This window comes from Cydia fagiglandana, chromosome 18 (assembly GCF_963556715.1).
Source record: "Cydia fagiglandana chromosome 18, ilCydFagi1.1, whole genome shotgun sequence".
In the NCBI taxonomy this organism is placed as follows: domain Eukaryota; kingdom Metazoa; phylum Arthropoda; class Insecta; order Lepidoptera; family Tortricidae; genus Cydia; species Cydia fagiglandana.
The window spans coordinates 7,361,726-7,379,271 of record NC_085949.1 but is presented as its reverse complement, the minus strand read 5'-3'; positions in this window follow the sequence as shown (position 1 = coordinate 7,379,271).

Sequence of the window (17,546 nt, the reverse complement as noted above, 5' to 3'; positions counted from 1 at the left end):
TCAAGTATTTTAGAAATACATACTTAAAATTTTTGATAATCTGAGTAACAATGAATTCATAATAAATTGCTTAACTTAACCAACATTACCAATTACCATACACTGGGTTTCGCTCTGTAACCTAATCCTACGAATTGCCTTATTGAGGCTATTCCAGTGTCCTTAAAAAAAGGCAATAGAAAAATGCTAAATGATATTTCATACCTAAGTTAATATGAAACTACTAAGTTAATATGAAACTATGAAACGGTCCGGGCACGACCTTTGGTTTGAAATCCGCACGGCGCACGCCTTACCACTAGGATATCACAGATGACAATGATTCAAAAAAACTCTTCTGTCCAATGATTCTGCACTAACATATTATCTTCTTTGCACACCTTAAAGATACTATACACAACAAACTTTATAACGAGATTGTCATCCCCTTTCAGACTGAAACGGATAAAAATCTGTCCAAAGATAGCGGATGGCTTTTTAATTTCTTGGAATTGCCTGTTAAATGACTAAAGTTTCCGGTGTTTTTGTCCCTTGGGATCCATGAACTCCTTACAGTGTCAGTTTCTTTTAAAAAACTGGAGGTGTCGGCCCTGGCTCAGTTAAGGAGCTGTCAGTCGACAATGAGACAGGAGATTACCAAGTTTAAATAAAAATGTACCTTCTTGAATTCTTGAGTAGAGTTAATATGGAAAGTTTCGGTTGCTTGAAATATCTATCTTATTTTGACGCTTGCGATCCAGTTTCATTACATGATGGTAAGTTTTTAAAGCACTAGTTTGCTAATAAACCCTCAGTGCCAGAAAATGACATATCCAGTTTCATAAAATTCATAAATCATATCCATAACTTGAGCGGTATTTAACCCTGTCCAATTTTCGGCGTCTTGTAATTGTTCGTAGAAAATATACACATAGAAATTGTTTCCAATATATTTCATTTAGGTTTCAAAAAGCTTCGTCACGTTTAAAAATTACAAAGTGAAAGCCCCAACAAACATCAATTAAGTCTAGTCACAAATTAATTAACACTCATTATTCAGCTAAGGGCGTGTCCACGCGGGTAATCAACTAAAACAAAGGCATATATCACTCAGAGATGATGGATAAGCCGATACGTCAGTGTGCGCGCCCTTACAAAAAGTGTGACGTTTTGGGTGGTACCAAAGTCTACCAAAACACAGAATTACCCATTCGTCGCCTTTTATTCCCTTTATGGGCAATTTTATAAAATAATAAACAAAACAAATTTCAAATCAGGACAACAAGTATTTTCAAGTGTTTGAAATGAAGGTAGGTACTCGTAATTATGTATTATGAACTGAAAACAGATAAAGTATGCCCTTGCCCATCATCTGAGCTTAAGCTTTCCAACTGCGAAATTTCATTAAAATCTTTTCAGCAGTTTATTAAAGTTTCAGGTTACACAGGCAGAATTATCATCACATTTTTGCAGGTCAATTTAAGTCCTCTCTTTCTTATGAGGATTATACATGTATAGCTCATAAAAAGAGAGGGGAACAAGGCTCATTTAGACGCTACGAGCATACGAGTTTCATTATATTACGATTTTTGAGCGGTCGGCAACACTGCAAACTATTGAGGCTACATCCAATTCAGCGGTGCGCGTATTCACATGCGAATTTAATTAGGTACATAGGTAACTAAAGTCGCATGCGAGTTCGTGCCCCGTCCAAATGGGCCTTAACGGCTCGGCCACGACATCGAGCGACTTGCGACGGCGGGAGCGATAACCATAGGTTGGAGCGAAAGGTCCGATCGCTGTGTCCGCTGTGGCCGAGCCGATAGACTTACTAAATTTCAAGAAGAATTAAGAATGACCCTAAAATACCGTCGCTGCTTAGTCACTGTAATACAATTTTGTTGGCGTCCCACTAAAACTGGCGGTTTAGTGTGACAGCCCACGTTACATTACCCTGTCTACAAAATACTGCATTGATTAATCATCGTTCCGATCGACTGGATCTGAAACTGATTATGTTAACTAGCGCTGTAATTAAGAAAAAGACATATTGTATACTTTTACTCATTTATAAATATACTTGGTCAAGCAGATCTTGTCAGTAGAAAAAGGCGGCAAATTTGAAAAATGTAGGCGCGAAGGGATAGCGTCTCATAGAAAATTTGAATTTCGCGCCTTTTTCTACTGACAAGATTTGCTTGACCATCTATACATATTATGTGGGAATCTTCAGAGGTTATTGTTGGGCAAGAGTAACGCAGGTCGCCATTTTATTGATGATGCAATTTTCAGCGTATTTTCTTTCTAGATAAAATTTGTCACATGTTATCCTGAAATCTAAAGGCCCGAGACTGACAGATAAAGTTATAAAATTACATTACTAAGAGGATAGTGGACTGCCCCTTCTCCATACAAGGGTAGTCTCCCTTTTCCTCTTTGGATATGGAAAAGGGATAGTACGTTTTTGTATAGGTAGATAAGCGATCACACGCGTTCGTCTACCTTCCTCTTAAAAAAGAAACACACGCAATTTTTCTTCTCTTAAAAATGTATGGTAGTCAATATATCGTGATTGATACACTGAGTATGATGTCGAAATGAGATAATATTGATACCAATTTTTAATGTTCGTATGTCGCTTGAGACTTTTACAACATTGTTTGCAACAAGGAAAGTAAGCTCAGAACACAAGTGATAATCTATTATGAGATTATAGGCATAAGTAAATAGTTAGATCAGACCATTACTAAATTACCTCTATTTGCCTCTGTGTTGGCTGTCATGTAAACACATTATTAACGATTAGAGACAATCATTTTATCTGCATGTCTATACAAGGGATATTATACTTTATTTCAAAGAGATAAGGTGTTTAATAAATGCATGTAACGTTGTTAGCTAACGCCTTGGCCATGTGTGAAGGGACATCCAAATAATGGCCGTCTTCGTATATGTACATGGGTATTGTCATCGTAACTAGATTTGTATTATATCGCGGCCAGTGCAAAATATATCTTTTGTCTCGAAAATACAGTCTAAAATTGAGGGGAACATAAAACTCTCCAAGTGTGGTGATAGTTACCAGTCCCGTTTAATTCTGGAAAAGGAAAATTGTAGTCGCAAAATGTCTATTAAAATATCTTATCATATTAAGTTGTGTTGTTGCAGAGAGGACTTTATTTCAAGGTGTTTAAAGTCAAAGTTAAAGACATAGTATCAGCGTTTTAAGAGCTTTTGAGGGTACCTAACAGGATCTTATGGCAGGGGAACATAATCGTAGGTATTTAATAATAAGTTGGTAGATATTTAAAAATAAACTAGCATCTGGAGTAGCCCAAGTATCTCATTGTCATCCAACTAGGCAGGTATACCCATATTTTATGAAACAGAAACATCTCTACCCCAGAAAAGTGTGTGACTGTAGAAATAGTTTTAAGTCTTAATCACTGCAATTATATTTATAAACCCCTGGTGATATCTAAACTCCGGAATAATCAAATAGAATGACTAACCTACTTAGGTACTTACAGCCGAAAAATACCTGTCAAATTTTGTCCCAGACGTAGGTATACAATATATATTTTCATTCGTTACCAAGCTACAGAGAGCTTCCTCACAGAACCCATTACATTACACGAGTAATATCCTCGTAATCATAAAAAATAATGTATTCAAGCAAAGTTAATCAAAATCCAACTAAAATAAGGGTGTGTGCGATCATTATCTCAACAACGCCACGTGACAACACCAATATTTCATATTATTTAACTGCCGGAACCCTAGAGTCACAAATGAACCCATAAACTACTTCCGGTTATTATTAAAATCCAAAATGGCCGCTAGACTGCCGAAATATGATAATGTAATATTTTAATCCGTCGAATTTACTGTTACGATGTTTCGTACGGATATCTTTGTTCTTAAAGGTTTTGAGTTTGTTTGAGTTTGGATCTTTATTTCGGGAAGAAATAAATTTCTCTTTTAGGTATTTTGTGAGAAAAAAGAATATTCTTGTTAAGACATCGTTCCTACGCAATAATATGGCTAGTTTATTTCGGAAATTGGAAAATTTCGATGCTGCCAGTTTACGACATATCCATGCAAACTTTAGCTTCAATCTTGGCAGATTTAGATTTTAACCTCTAGCCGCCCATACGTCAAACCTTGCCAATCAAAATGAAATTTTACTTTATCAACACAAAGTTCAAATTAGAATGGAACAGGAGAGCTTTTTATAGGTCTTTGGGCGGCTAGAGGTTAAGTGTAAACCAAATATCATAACATAAATAATACCTGTGATATCTTTAAAAAAATCGGCATAATCTTCATTTTCAAAAGCTAATTGGGAACAAAGTGAACTTACCCTAGTCATTGATGGGGTAAAAACTAAGCTAAGCCAAGCTAGTACTTTAAAGCTTATAAAAATATGTCTTCGGTTTGTTAATTTATATGTATATCGGCACTACTTGAACGCAAGTACTTTACTTTCCTGCTACCCAAAGGTTATAACACTTTAAACTCTCGCGTTTTGTACACATATTTAATTACACAAACGGGTCTACCGCAATATAATTTCATTGTTTTTACCTTTAATTCCGACGTTTCAGCTGAGTTGCACCAGCTGACGTCCCAACAAATGTCAACGGAGATATTAATAATTAATAAAATACCACAACCACAGCTAGTGCAACTCAGCTGAAACGTCGGAATTAAGGGTAAAAACAATGAAATTATATCGCGGTAGACCCGTTTGTGTAATTAAATATATGTACCCAAAGATTGTCTGGAAGAGATAGCTTTTTAGCGATAAGATCGCCTGTTGTTACCCTAGTGTTAGTTAAGCTTGTATTTCGCTTTCTGTGTATTTTTAACTTTATGGTGCACAATATAGAATATTTATTTACTTATTTTGGGTATTTACAATATTCCAAGCTTCTTTTTCTTTCTTCTTATTCTTAGCTACAGAGATTGTCCGTGGTTATAAGGCATCTAAACATATTTTTCTTAAGATAAATCCGTGTTCATTTTCTAATTATCATGGCGCTGCCTCCCTTTCGTTCGCTTCACTTAACATTTCACGAGACAACATTTTATACTTCATAACTCGAAAATTTTCAACTTTCCGTTAACATTGCACCCCGGAACAAAAGCAGCCATATTTTGCGTTGTTGGATTCCGAGCGAAATTTATGTTACAACTCTGAAATGTAATTAATTGCCACTTAAGGAAACTTCGAAACTCAGTCAACATTGTTTGAGGAAAATAAGATAAAAGCATCAAGTGCCTTTTTGTTATATAATTAATTTTCGACGAGATTATTAATATATATTGTAAGGATAACTTGGGTGACATCTTTGTTTCCTAAGGTCAGCTTTATGCGCCAACAGCCATTATTTAAAATAAGCAGTATTATTTATTATTTGTTAATAGAATCTTTGTGTAACTAGGCAGCGTGACCGAATTTGAAAAATATGTTTTAAATTTATGTATGTATTAACTATAATAATGCGGCCGTGCATAAGAATGGAATTTTCGCCGTGGCTCTGGCTAAGCGCTGTAAAAGCGACCAGAAGAACAAATATGGTCGGCTCTTTATCATTTGTCACCATTCCTGTCACGTTATAACAAAAATATGTAAGTGCGAAAGTGACGCATGGCATGACAGGTGATAAAAATGCTACCATGATACCGGTGCAGAATATCTTTCTGTTGGCTGAAAATAAGAAATTTTGAAATGAAGAAAACGATTTGGATCAAATAGATATTGATGTTCAAAAACTTGGAACAAAAGATAACATTTGAAAATTTAATTCCTAAACGCTTTAATATTTAACGAAATAGTACCTAAAACTTAAAGTCACGTACCAACGATGCCACTTAAAAGCAAGCATCAGAACTTCTGGTCAGTAAATTAAATATTTAGCGACTTTCTCATTACTGCATAACACCGTTAATTCAAGCATAAGGGGACTTGTAAGGATGTTAAATTATATTTATTGCTTAGTGAACACATTGCCTTAACTCAACCATTATAAGTGTGATGTTTGTTTGCACATATTTTTGACACATCATCATTATCATCATCATCATCATCTCAGCCATAAGACGTCCACTGCTGAACATACCTAGGCCTGCCCTTTGGACCTCCATTCTTACCGGTTGGAAGCGACCCGCATCCAGCGTCTTCCGGCGCCCTTAACAAGGTCGTCTGTCCATCTTGTGGGTGGACGTCCTACGCTGCGCTTGCTAGTCCGTGGTCTCCACTCGACTCTTCGACCCCATCGGCCATCTTCTCACACATACACACACACACACACACACATTTTGAAACATGCACGTTATATTTACACTGGTTTTTGATAGGCAATGAGCATGGAACCTTTTAGAATCCACCCCAGGCCTTGTGCCGAGTTGAGAACTCGACGATTCAAGGAAAACTTGAGCTTCATGTGAAGGGTGTCTTCTACTAAGTTATTGTACGGTGTTGGGAACTTGATACTTGGCTGCTGTTACTTTGTCGTTTTATTTGGTATTTATTTATTTATTTAATCTTTATTGCACAAAAGAAAAATCTTATAGTACAAAAGGCGGACTTAATGCCAAAAGGCATTCTCTACCAGTCAACCTTAAGGCTAAGCATAGAGATTGTGAGCGGTGCTATAATTACAACAGCAAAAACGAACAATAAATTACGTATAACATATTAATTACCTATACAAATATACCATATATTTACAATGTTGAGGTGTGGAGTATGAGAATAAAATTAAAAATAGATCGATAGGAAATTGGAATTGGTTAAGCAATTCGATATTAAGACCGTCGGGAAAACTTTCAAGGTATTCTAACATACATACATATAATGTAATGACTTATAACATGATTGACATAATCCTATTATATTAACGTACCTACATATTTCGGTGGCATCCTCATTATTGTGACCATTGGCATGCATGCCACTCTCAGACACGTCTTGCCAGATCTTGACAGACATAAAGAGGCACAGCTAGACTTTCACATATAACGTGCGGGTTTTCTTCATTCTCCGGGTACCTATCGTATACACGATAAAGGTACCGTTCGGATTCGGACATTACTGCTCCAGAGGGCCTACCGCGAACCACGTTCGACGTGTTGACTGTCACACTTACGTACGAATTTGCAAGTGCGACAGAACGTGGTTCGCGGTAGGCCCTAAGTGTTGCAGCGCGACAATACTGCAGACTGCATTGCTGCCGCAAAGTCAAAATATCCATGCAGCCACATCGATTTTGAACCTATAAAACATAAAAAATAAACACAGTTAAATTTCTTTCCCGCACAGTGGTCACGCGACGAAAGTTCCTATCAACCGTGTCAATTCACGAAACTGTCAAATCGTTTTTTTTTACCAAACGAGGTGCGTTCTTGTTAATGAGACAAACATTAGTTTTTTTTTTAAACCGTGAACATAAAAACAGTAGGGTGTCTTTCCTCAGTTAACTGGGTGATTCGGATTTTTTCGTTTTGACGAACAGAAATAGACATTATGAACCGTTATGATATATTTTTAGCTTTACTTTTAACTAGATAGACTTAGGCAAATGTGAGGCTAGCTTTATTTTTGTTAACCTGCCTAAAGTTCGTGCGTAAAATCTGAGGAATCATGTCCACTTACAAGTTTCCGTTTCTTCGGCTGGAAATTCCAGACATGGTGCGCAAACTGTACTTAAGTAAGTATAGAAAATTTAAATATATTTCGTATTATTTAGTAGTAGTATTTCGTATTTCGTGTCTTAAAAATATTAATAGGCTCATTAATTACCCATTAATTACTCCACACACACTACAAAAAATCTAAACAACCATACTACCAATATTTATGCAACGTAGCAGCCATCAAGTCATCATGAAACAATTCACGCGCATCCTCACTGCCCCGATACCGATTCGGTAAACGGTAACCGGAAACCGAAACCGGTAAAAAGTCCTAATTGATGGGGATGCGACGTGTCGTTTCGTCAGCTGTCGGCGCGCGATGACATCCGAGATGACGTTTAAACTACTACGCGTTCTTTTTTTTAACGTCTAAAGCAGCGTTCTAAAAAAAACGTACGAGTATTTTAATGCTGATGATTAGAGTGAGTCTGTTTTTAATTAGATGTGAACATTTATGATATGAAAGTTCAGTTAGCTAGTAAGTTAGGTTTTAAATATAGGTAATATAATTATGTACTTAACCATCACTCTTATCACTTACCAACACAAAAAAACCGGTACCTAGAGTTTCTTGAAAATAATATACATGTTAATTATTGGTATAGGTATAGAATAACTTATTAGGTATGTATTTTAAATGGGAACCTAAACAAGACGTACCTATTGAATAGATAGTTCTATACGTATTTGATTGTTTGTATAATAAAACTTAAAAGCATCATAATACATAATTAATCTCTGAAAAAAAATAGTACCTACTTATTACCTACTTACCCAATTATAATTTCTAATTTATAATAAAGATTCATAATAGGTTAATTTTAATGCGTGCCGTTATTTTGAACCAAATTACAAGCGCAAGTAAAACCCATTATAAAAGCAATTAGAAATAAATTACTAGAAGACATTAAAAATACAGTTAATTGCAAATTGTGTGACCTACAGAAAAATCCTATTATATGGAGGAAATTGCTCAAAAACGCAAATATTGGCCGCTTATAATGTTCTTTTCTATCAATGTATTTACTAACAAACCATCTTAACTACCATATTCGTAAAAAAACATAATAAACTTTGATGATATTACATTAAAGTTCATAATCGATTATCAATTATGATCATAATTCTCCTTTTAATATCAGTGTGAAGTAATGACAGTAATAAATCATACGGATCGTTAAGCACGTCCCCTCGGCGGTATTTGGTTCGATTCCCGGCCGAAATGGCATCATCTGTCAATGGCCAGTGACTTGACATGATTCTGTAATGGAGTAGCCGTGTTGCATTGTTACTATTGACAGAAATGATGCTTTCAGGCGTTTATTGATGATGGTCTGATTTGCTTTTAATGTTGCCGCTGGGTTTGTGACATTGTGCCGGCAATTAATAGTGCAGTTCACACTTGTCGCAGAAAAATTGTGTTTGCAACAAATTACACTAAAAATGTGTTATTTTATATTTAATGTCAGTGTTTTGACGTTTATACAGAGTGATTTTGTTATATCTTATATTCTGAGGGTTGAATTTGAGAGTCCTACTGAAAACCTTTTATAAGTACTATGGGGCCAACCATGAACAAGCAAAACATTTCTGCTGTTTCATACATTTTGACGAATCACATGTCAATGTTTTGTGGTCACTGGATTGTCAAACGTCAACTTTTGACAATCTCATAACTGTACAGCACCATCTCGTTTAGCAGTCAAATTTCAAAGCACGAAATTGTCTTACACAACATCTAACTCAGTCAATGTATCTTTGATACAAACTATCGATACTATCGGCTTGTATGTACCTTACCACAATAGATAAGGATTCGATTATGAAATGCGAACTATTCGAAGATTGCCGGGGATTGCCGAAGTTTCGCGATTCCATTGTAGCTATGGTACTCGTAGGATTCCACTGATACTGATTCCAGATTTGAAGTTTGAAAGATTGTTTCTTAAGTTCCAATGATTTAAAACCCAAAATGCCTGTTAGAGTCCGTCTATGTTAACATTTGCACCGACGTAGAGATGTGTGAAGGGTGTCGTTAAAACTGTCATATTTTCATAGAATATTTTACATTAATCGTGACATTGCTACACTTTGTCATTCCAAATGCCATGCAAAGTTAGCTTCGCCCTAGACCTACACCTTTTTAGTGGTGCATGGCCAGCAGAGTAAAAAAATATATGTAGGTAAGTGAGTAAGCCGATGCGAATTAGCTCGTACGAGTATGTACAGTAATTCTGTATTTTTAGGTACATATTTAAATTTGCATTTGATGTTAAAGGAAACACCTAAAGTATTAGTCATAAAATAAAACCAAATAAAATTATAAAAGCTAAATTAATAATATAGTATATTTACCTGGGCTTATGTGTCCGAATACGGACTCCACTGTCCGCTGTCCACGGACTAGTAAGCGCAGCGTAGGACGTCCACCCACAAGATGGACAGACGACCTTGTTAAGATCGCCGGAAGACGCTGGATGCGGGTCGCTTCCAACCGGTACGTATGGAGGTTCAAGGGGGAGGCCTATGTTCAGCAATGGACGTCTTATGGCTGAGATGATGATGATGATGGATGTGTCGGAATGTGAATAGAATTATGATTAGGAGGCTATGTTTTGATAATAACTAATAAAGCTCTTAAAATCTCAGCTCCCTTAAGTAGTCCACTTTTTTCTCAATAAATTAATAAAAGCAGTCTTATGACTTAGTAGCTAAAAATGCAAAAATATTCCCGCTTCCGAGTTAATTTCTCAACTCTCTCCGGTGCAATTACTCGAAAAATATCGTGGAAATGAACTAACTAACGGCCCCTAATTTAGTCAACTAATTAACTAAAATACTGTAGAATATTCCAAGAATTCCCGCAGAAAAAGTAGTTAAACTAGAGAAGGAAGTACACATGCGTATTCCCTTGGCGTAAATGGAATGCCATGAGAAAAAATGGTCGAATCCCTTATTTCATAGTTTCATAGGAAGAATGTTGTTTGTGGTGAGTGCTAGGATTAGCGATTCTTCAAATTTCCTCCTCCTTCTTCCTCGCGTTACGTTACGTTCACGTTCCCCGCATTGTGCAACGGTCAAACTTCTATGAAATTATGACGTTTACATAACACTTACACTGCGTGGGCTATCAAATCCGCTGCAGACTTTGTTTGGTGCGACTATAATTAGTTTAAGAAGTATAGCGTTTGTCTCATCTTGGCGTTTATCCCGGTTGCATCCTTATTTACTGCTTTGGAGCTCAAGACCCTCTCTTGACCATAATTTAAATTTCAAATTAGGTCATTTGGAAACTCCTTGACACTCCTTTTGACAACATCATATGGTTGCGGGCAAAGGTTTTGTATACTGCCGTGACCAAAAAGAAATTTTAATCGCTGCCCGCTCCGTTCATGACTATCACAGCTGCCTTAATAGTAATGTTGACAGTATGAAGAATGTCGGAGGGCGGTAGGCGTAAGTTATGTTGCCGCTACCTATAAGGCGTTTAGTCAACACGTTGGTCGTGATAAATTATATTTCGCACCACATTTTAGTTTCAAAACGCCTCATTACGGTACGTACTGGAAATAGGTTGAAATTCCTTTGCGTGTTGATAGTAGAGTTAAACTTGTTGGGATTCTGTCAGCCAAGTGATAATAGTAGAACAATAATTTGATAAAAGATATGCTGTAACCACGTTTTAATTTATTAGTTTATTGTATACCTACATCTAAAGTAGGTATCTAAACGTCCGCTTTTAGGCCGACCACTGACTAACAGTCCATCGGACGATATCCGCCGGTCAGTTGTTCAGAACTGTCAAATTTTTGGTCTAACTGATAGGCCGATATCGTCCGGCGGCTTGTTAAGCCGACCACTGACTAACAGGTCACCGGACGATATCGGCCTGTCAGTTAGAACAAAAATTTTACAGTTCCGAACAACTGACCGGCCGATATAGTCCGGCGGACTGTTAGTCAGTGGTCGGCATAGGTCAGTCTTTAGTGGATCATGCCGCGTAGCCAAGATGCCAATTGTCGTACGCTCCGTAGCGATTAAAACGCAACTGATTGTAACCTTGGCTAGGCCGGCAGTAAAGTGAAAATAATACGGACACCTTGCTAACTACAAAATTAAAATTTCGCGTAACTATAGGTACTACCTATTTTGGGATATTTTTATATGAGACGGAACATGTTCCCTTCATAACACCCTTACCTAATGAAGAAAATAAGGAATTAGTACAGTAAAAACTATGTTTATACTTTTGGTTGCCGTCAGGTTTATAAGTTTGGTAAATTATCAACTGTTATTTAAAAACACACACACATTGAAATGAATAATAATGCAGTGATAATTTACAAACAATATTTCACCACGAAATTTGCCTTTGTTACAAAAGAAATGACACCAAAGTCCCATCAATTATGAAAAATAATTATATAAACAAATCATAACACATTTTGAAAATCCGGCCCGTAAAACCCTTTTGATCGCTAATTATAACAAATAAGCATCCGTTTTACTAAAATAACTCCTCCAAACCACTATCACGTTTTAAAGGTACCGATAAACGACTTTTAACAGAAGTTTATGCCTTTCATAATGGTTGGCGACGTCTACAACGTATTAAAAAGTTAATTTTAATCCACCATTATATCCTGATCTATGGATAATATTAGTTTTGCTTTAACACCGAGTTCTTGTAAAGCATCAGTGACCATTTTACAAAAGGACCCTTGTTCGCTGCAGTTTATTTTGGGATCGAGGTCAGACGTGGCTGGTGGGTTATTAGTCTGGTCACCCTTTTTCTGCTCATTAACGACTACTGAATGATTGATGTCGTGATGGCTTCGTTGAGAAATTCGGGAGTTTGGTTTTAGAACATTATATACCTAATATAAAGTACCTAAACTTCGTATATAAAGGTAACTATATAAGATTCGAGGCAACTGATGTCCAAATTTTCAAATCCATTTTTATCTTTACTTTATTACCTTATCTTATTAAAGTAATATAAAATGTCACTTATTTTAGCTTAAATATATTTTTGTACTTTTACGCTTATTTGGTGTTTTATAGACTTTATACTAGGTATATCCCAGGTCCAAATCACACTTAGCTTTAAGAGGCTCGCCGTATATACATTTTAAGACACTTCTTTTATTAAAATCCACTCAGTTGTAGGTATAGACACAAAACAGATAAGTACAGAAGTCAATCACATGTATGTACTTTACTTTTCATACCTACGGTCGGCGGTCGCTCTAGGGTTGCGATTGTTGCGAACTATGACTTATGCACAAAAAACTATCGTGGTAGTGGCACTCGTATCCATCGTATCGTATCTCGTATCTAGTTGTTTGATTTATTGTTGAGGATGAAACGGGAAGAATGGAAATATAAATTAATAATGACATTAATAACTCAAATTGCTATTTTTATTTTAATGTCATTGTTATATTACAGATTTGCCACAGAAAATATCTTGCGATGATTTCGAGTTTGGCGAAATGCACGATTATTATATTTTAAAGTGTAATAAATTCGCATTCTCATGTACAATGTAATAAATTCGCATACGCATTCTCTCTGAAACCACTGGTAGCTTAAAAAACGACAATTCACCGGTTAATGTTGAATTTAAACAACCGTCCACTGTACAGTTATAATAACTTTTTGTTTTGTTTCTCCATTATTGCACAAAAAAGTTCACAGACGCGTGTCTCAAGCGGATGGCACTCGCGCTCGCACTGGTCCCAACTGGTCCGAGATATCGTGTCCGTGAGCAGTGTCTAAATATGTGTGCGTTGCTCGAGCGCGCTTTGTATGTAGATTGATTTCTGTACCTATCTCTTTTGTGGTATAGATTGTGAGGAAGTAAAGCCATACTAAAAGCTGAGATAGGTACTTATACTAAGAATGTATAAATAAAAATAAATATATTATTCCCTTTTTAATTTTGCTACGATATTTTAGGAGCTTGAACACAAAAGAGGCTTGCGAACCAATATTCAAGGGATAAATGTCAACAAACCAAATCCTCCGAAGCAGCTTAATTTTACGGAAGGTTAGGGGGAAAACAATAAAAAGAGAGTCATTACAAAATATTATCATATAAATTGAAGAGATTTAGCCGACAGGGAAATACGTAAAGCTGACTCGACTTAAATTTATTTTGACTTGCCTTTTTAAAGTGTCATAAGATGTAATTGGCAAATACCTATATATAAGGTAAGTACCCCTATTAACGACCCCATTAAAATTGGCATTCATTACCGCGGTATGTACAAAATAGCGTTTAATAAGAAAGCTTACTAACTTTCTTTGAATCTAAGAACACAGAAATAAAGCCTTATCTTTTGACTGTCGAATAAGTATAACACTACTACGAAAATATCACACAAACAAGTCGAAAAACGTAAACTAGCGTATCAAGAGCGCAAGATTTGGTTGCCCCATACTAACACGCAACACCTCAAGTAAGTAAACGCGTATTCTATTTAGTGATTAGCGTAATAATGGTAAATATTATGGAAGGATTAAGACTTGAGATTGATTCTTAGTTATTATCTTTATGATTCTCAAATACTTTATTTGCGATATTTGCTCGCCAATAGGGAAAAAAAATAGGAAATTAAAAACCTCGGTGTTAGGTTCCATTTTCTTTGTGTGACACCTAATTTCGAGGTATACCTCGGTAATAACGGAAACGGTATTTTAGATTCGAGCGATCTTATATTCATATATAAATGCACATTTCCTTGACTTTTGATGTTATTGAATTATTTAACCACCTATAAAACTAAAGAGGTATTAACGTGATATGAAATCTATGCAAGAACTCTTAATTTTGATTACAATTTTAGACACCTTCTCAGACGTTTTCTTAGAAACCCTTATATGAGAAACTCGTTCAAGTATTGATATAAAAACAGAAGTATGGTTATAAAGTTTATTTTAACCTAATTGTTTTGTAATATTTGGAATCATCCATATTGATCGTTTAAAAAAATACAAGATAACTATTTATTTTGATTAGTCGTAAATGAGTTTTAAAATTATTTGAATTGAACCGTTTAACGATGGTTAGAAAAGACATCGCTCGGTAATAAGCTGTATGAGAACCTAATACAGACCCACCCAAAACTTTAATGGCTTCGAAATTAATAGGTTCTTAAAATACTTTAAAGTACTTTTGATACTCTTTTGTATACCAAGTACATAATAAAAGGGTTCTTAAAATTCAAGGGCCGAAGACAGGCCCGAGAATTTTCAGACCTAATGTATTACCGTTGCACACAATATTTTTTATAAGGCACAAACATAAAATGATATATAAAGTCAAAGTAAATATTGGTTTTTAGATCTTTGCCTAGAAGATAGTTTTTTTTAAAAAAACAACTCTTGACTATTACTATTGTAATATTTGTGATCATATAGACAAAGGACACGGCCCTCTACGCACTGCGCTTCAAATGTAGCTGGTTTAGATATCACTGGCAATCATTTAATCGACAAATAGAAGTGCTGGAGTAGAAAAAAAATATATTTTATGTTATATATATAAAATAGATACACAACACAAACATACAACATTAACATTAACTTACACAGATCTTGTATCTGTATTGTGTAGAATATAATTGTGATAGCTTGAACGTTTTGGCGCAATTTGTCCTCCACGTCCGATTGAAATAATTAAGTACCTATTTATTTAACGTAGATAGGTAATAAATAAATTAAACAAGAATAATTTCGACAGCATCACCCTTGCTCGTAAAGGGTACCCCACGATGTTTTTAGCGTTAAAGGAACCAACTATTTCTATTTTAAATTCAATAATTAACTAAGTCTTATAATATGAAAAACGTAGGTAAGTATTGAATATACCATATTTTATCCATTATTGTCAAATAAATAATATTTATCGTAATTATGGAACTAAAAATGTAACGAGTTATCTACCCTCGTAAAAAGGAACCCACATCCGCGGTATTTGGGTAACAGTGGTCCATTACCACGGTAATAGGCGATTTCGACATTTTGGTTTTGATAATTATTTTTTCCTTTATAATTTTCTAAAACAAGGTCAGAAACTAAAATAATATAAACTTTAATTAATAAACTAACATAAAAAAATATATCTTGGTCCATATACCGCCGGTTTATGCTTAATTTTTGGCTCTTTTTGGGAAACTTGCTTAACCCCCTCGTTAATAGGGGTACTTACCTTATACTTAGTTAATGACGATATCAATCTCCGATGTATGCTATTTTAAACCTTATTTATTCATTAATTATGAATTTATGACACTATAAAAGTTAACTCAATAATAACAAAATATTGCTTCATTGACACAAACTATGTATGGGTATATTTTTTTAACCAGTAGGTATTCAATCTTTCTCATTATTTTAGGTACAAACAGTATAGTGTGATAAAACTAATAGGTATTATGTTTATAATCTTTATCATTATTAATCTTAATACCTACATATTAATGATCATCAATCGTGTGATTATTTGGGATTATATATTATGGAACGCCCGTCATCAAATATTCTAGATATTCTAGTCATGATAACGTGCTAATCATAGACTCAAAGTGTATTTTAATCATTAAAAAATCAACATAAACATAGCTTTTTTATGAGATCTAAAGAACGTGCTCAATTTGTGTGCGCTGCTTAGTGCCGCTGGTAGGCACCCTAAGGCCTATCAGACCATATAGGTAGGAGTCAATGAATAAAATACATTTTCACCACACCAGTTGATAAAGGCTCTCTTGATTGTTAAAAAAAATATGAGAAAGTTGCATTTTATCCACATGTGAGGCAAGATACGAATAATAAAATGCAAATATCTGGGGGCACGGCAGTGCCCCCGCCAAGTCGAGCAAAACAAAGGCGCACGGCCATACCATCGTCATTATACGTATTAAAAATTAAAGATATCTTATTGATACGGTTTAACACCCCCTGACACTGACTAAAATAACTGACTTGGTTTCACATAACATCTCAAAACTTTTTTGTAGTAGAAGAATTGCATTGCGAGACTTGCATCTTTTTACATGTAATGTTTTTGATGGGATTGAATTGTTTCTTATGTTGGCTGCTAATTAGAATTGACTTTTAAATAGGTAATGACTTTGAATGATAAATATTTAATAACATTATGCGTTTTTTTTTTTCTTTGACATTTTACAGTTAGTAAGTATTTACCTTATGTTGATGTGGTGAAAAATCTTGTATTTCACACAAAATTTGTTTAACTGTCGTGCCTTGAAACCATCGCAGCGCTCAATATTCCATTTTCGAACCACTTGCTACGCTCGTGGTTCAATTTAAAATCTTTCGCTTGCTCGGGTTCCAACCAACCAACTTGTGCCCTAACACGAATCTGTCCTTAACCGAATAAAGGAATATTAGCACGAGAGGTTAAAGAACAACGTTGCCCCTTTCTAAAACAAATAACGATTGCATCTCCACTCCTTCCACGGAGCAGCAAACAGCACCACATTATGATTTGTGGCCTCGTTGTGACATCTGATTTCAGTCATGCGTCAGATTGTCAGGACAGTCATAATTTATTATTATTTACCTTTGAGAGTTGTGTCATCCGGCGAGGGGTTACTTATTTTTAGAAGTTAGGGGGGTTTTATATGAATGTATAAAGTGCTTTGGTATATAATTTTTTTTAAGTTCGTATTATTTATTAGTAATACAAACGAATCTTATTTCTTTAGGTAAGACGTAGTTATGACGTTTTTTGGTCAAAAATTGGCTTAAGAATGACCTTTTATTAACTGGGTATGTTTTGCATTCACCATGCTAAGATTAGTATGTAGGTAGGTACATACCTAGTTGTTGCAAATATG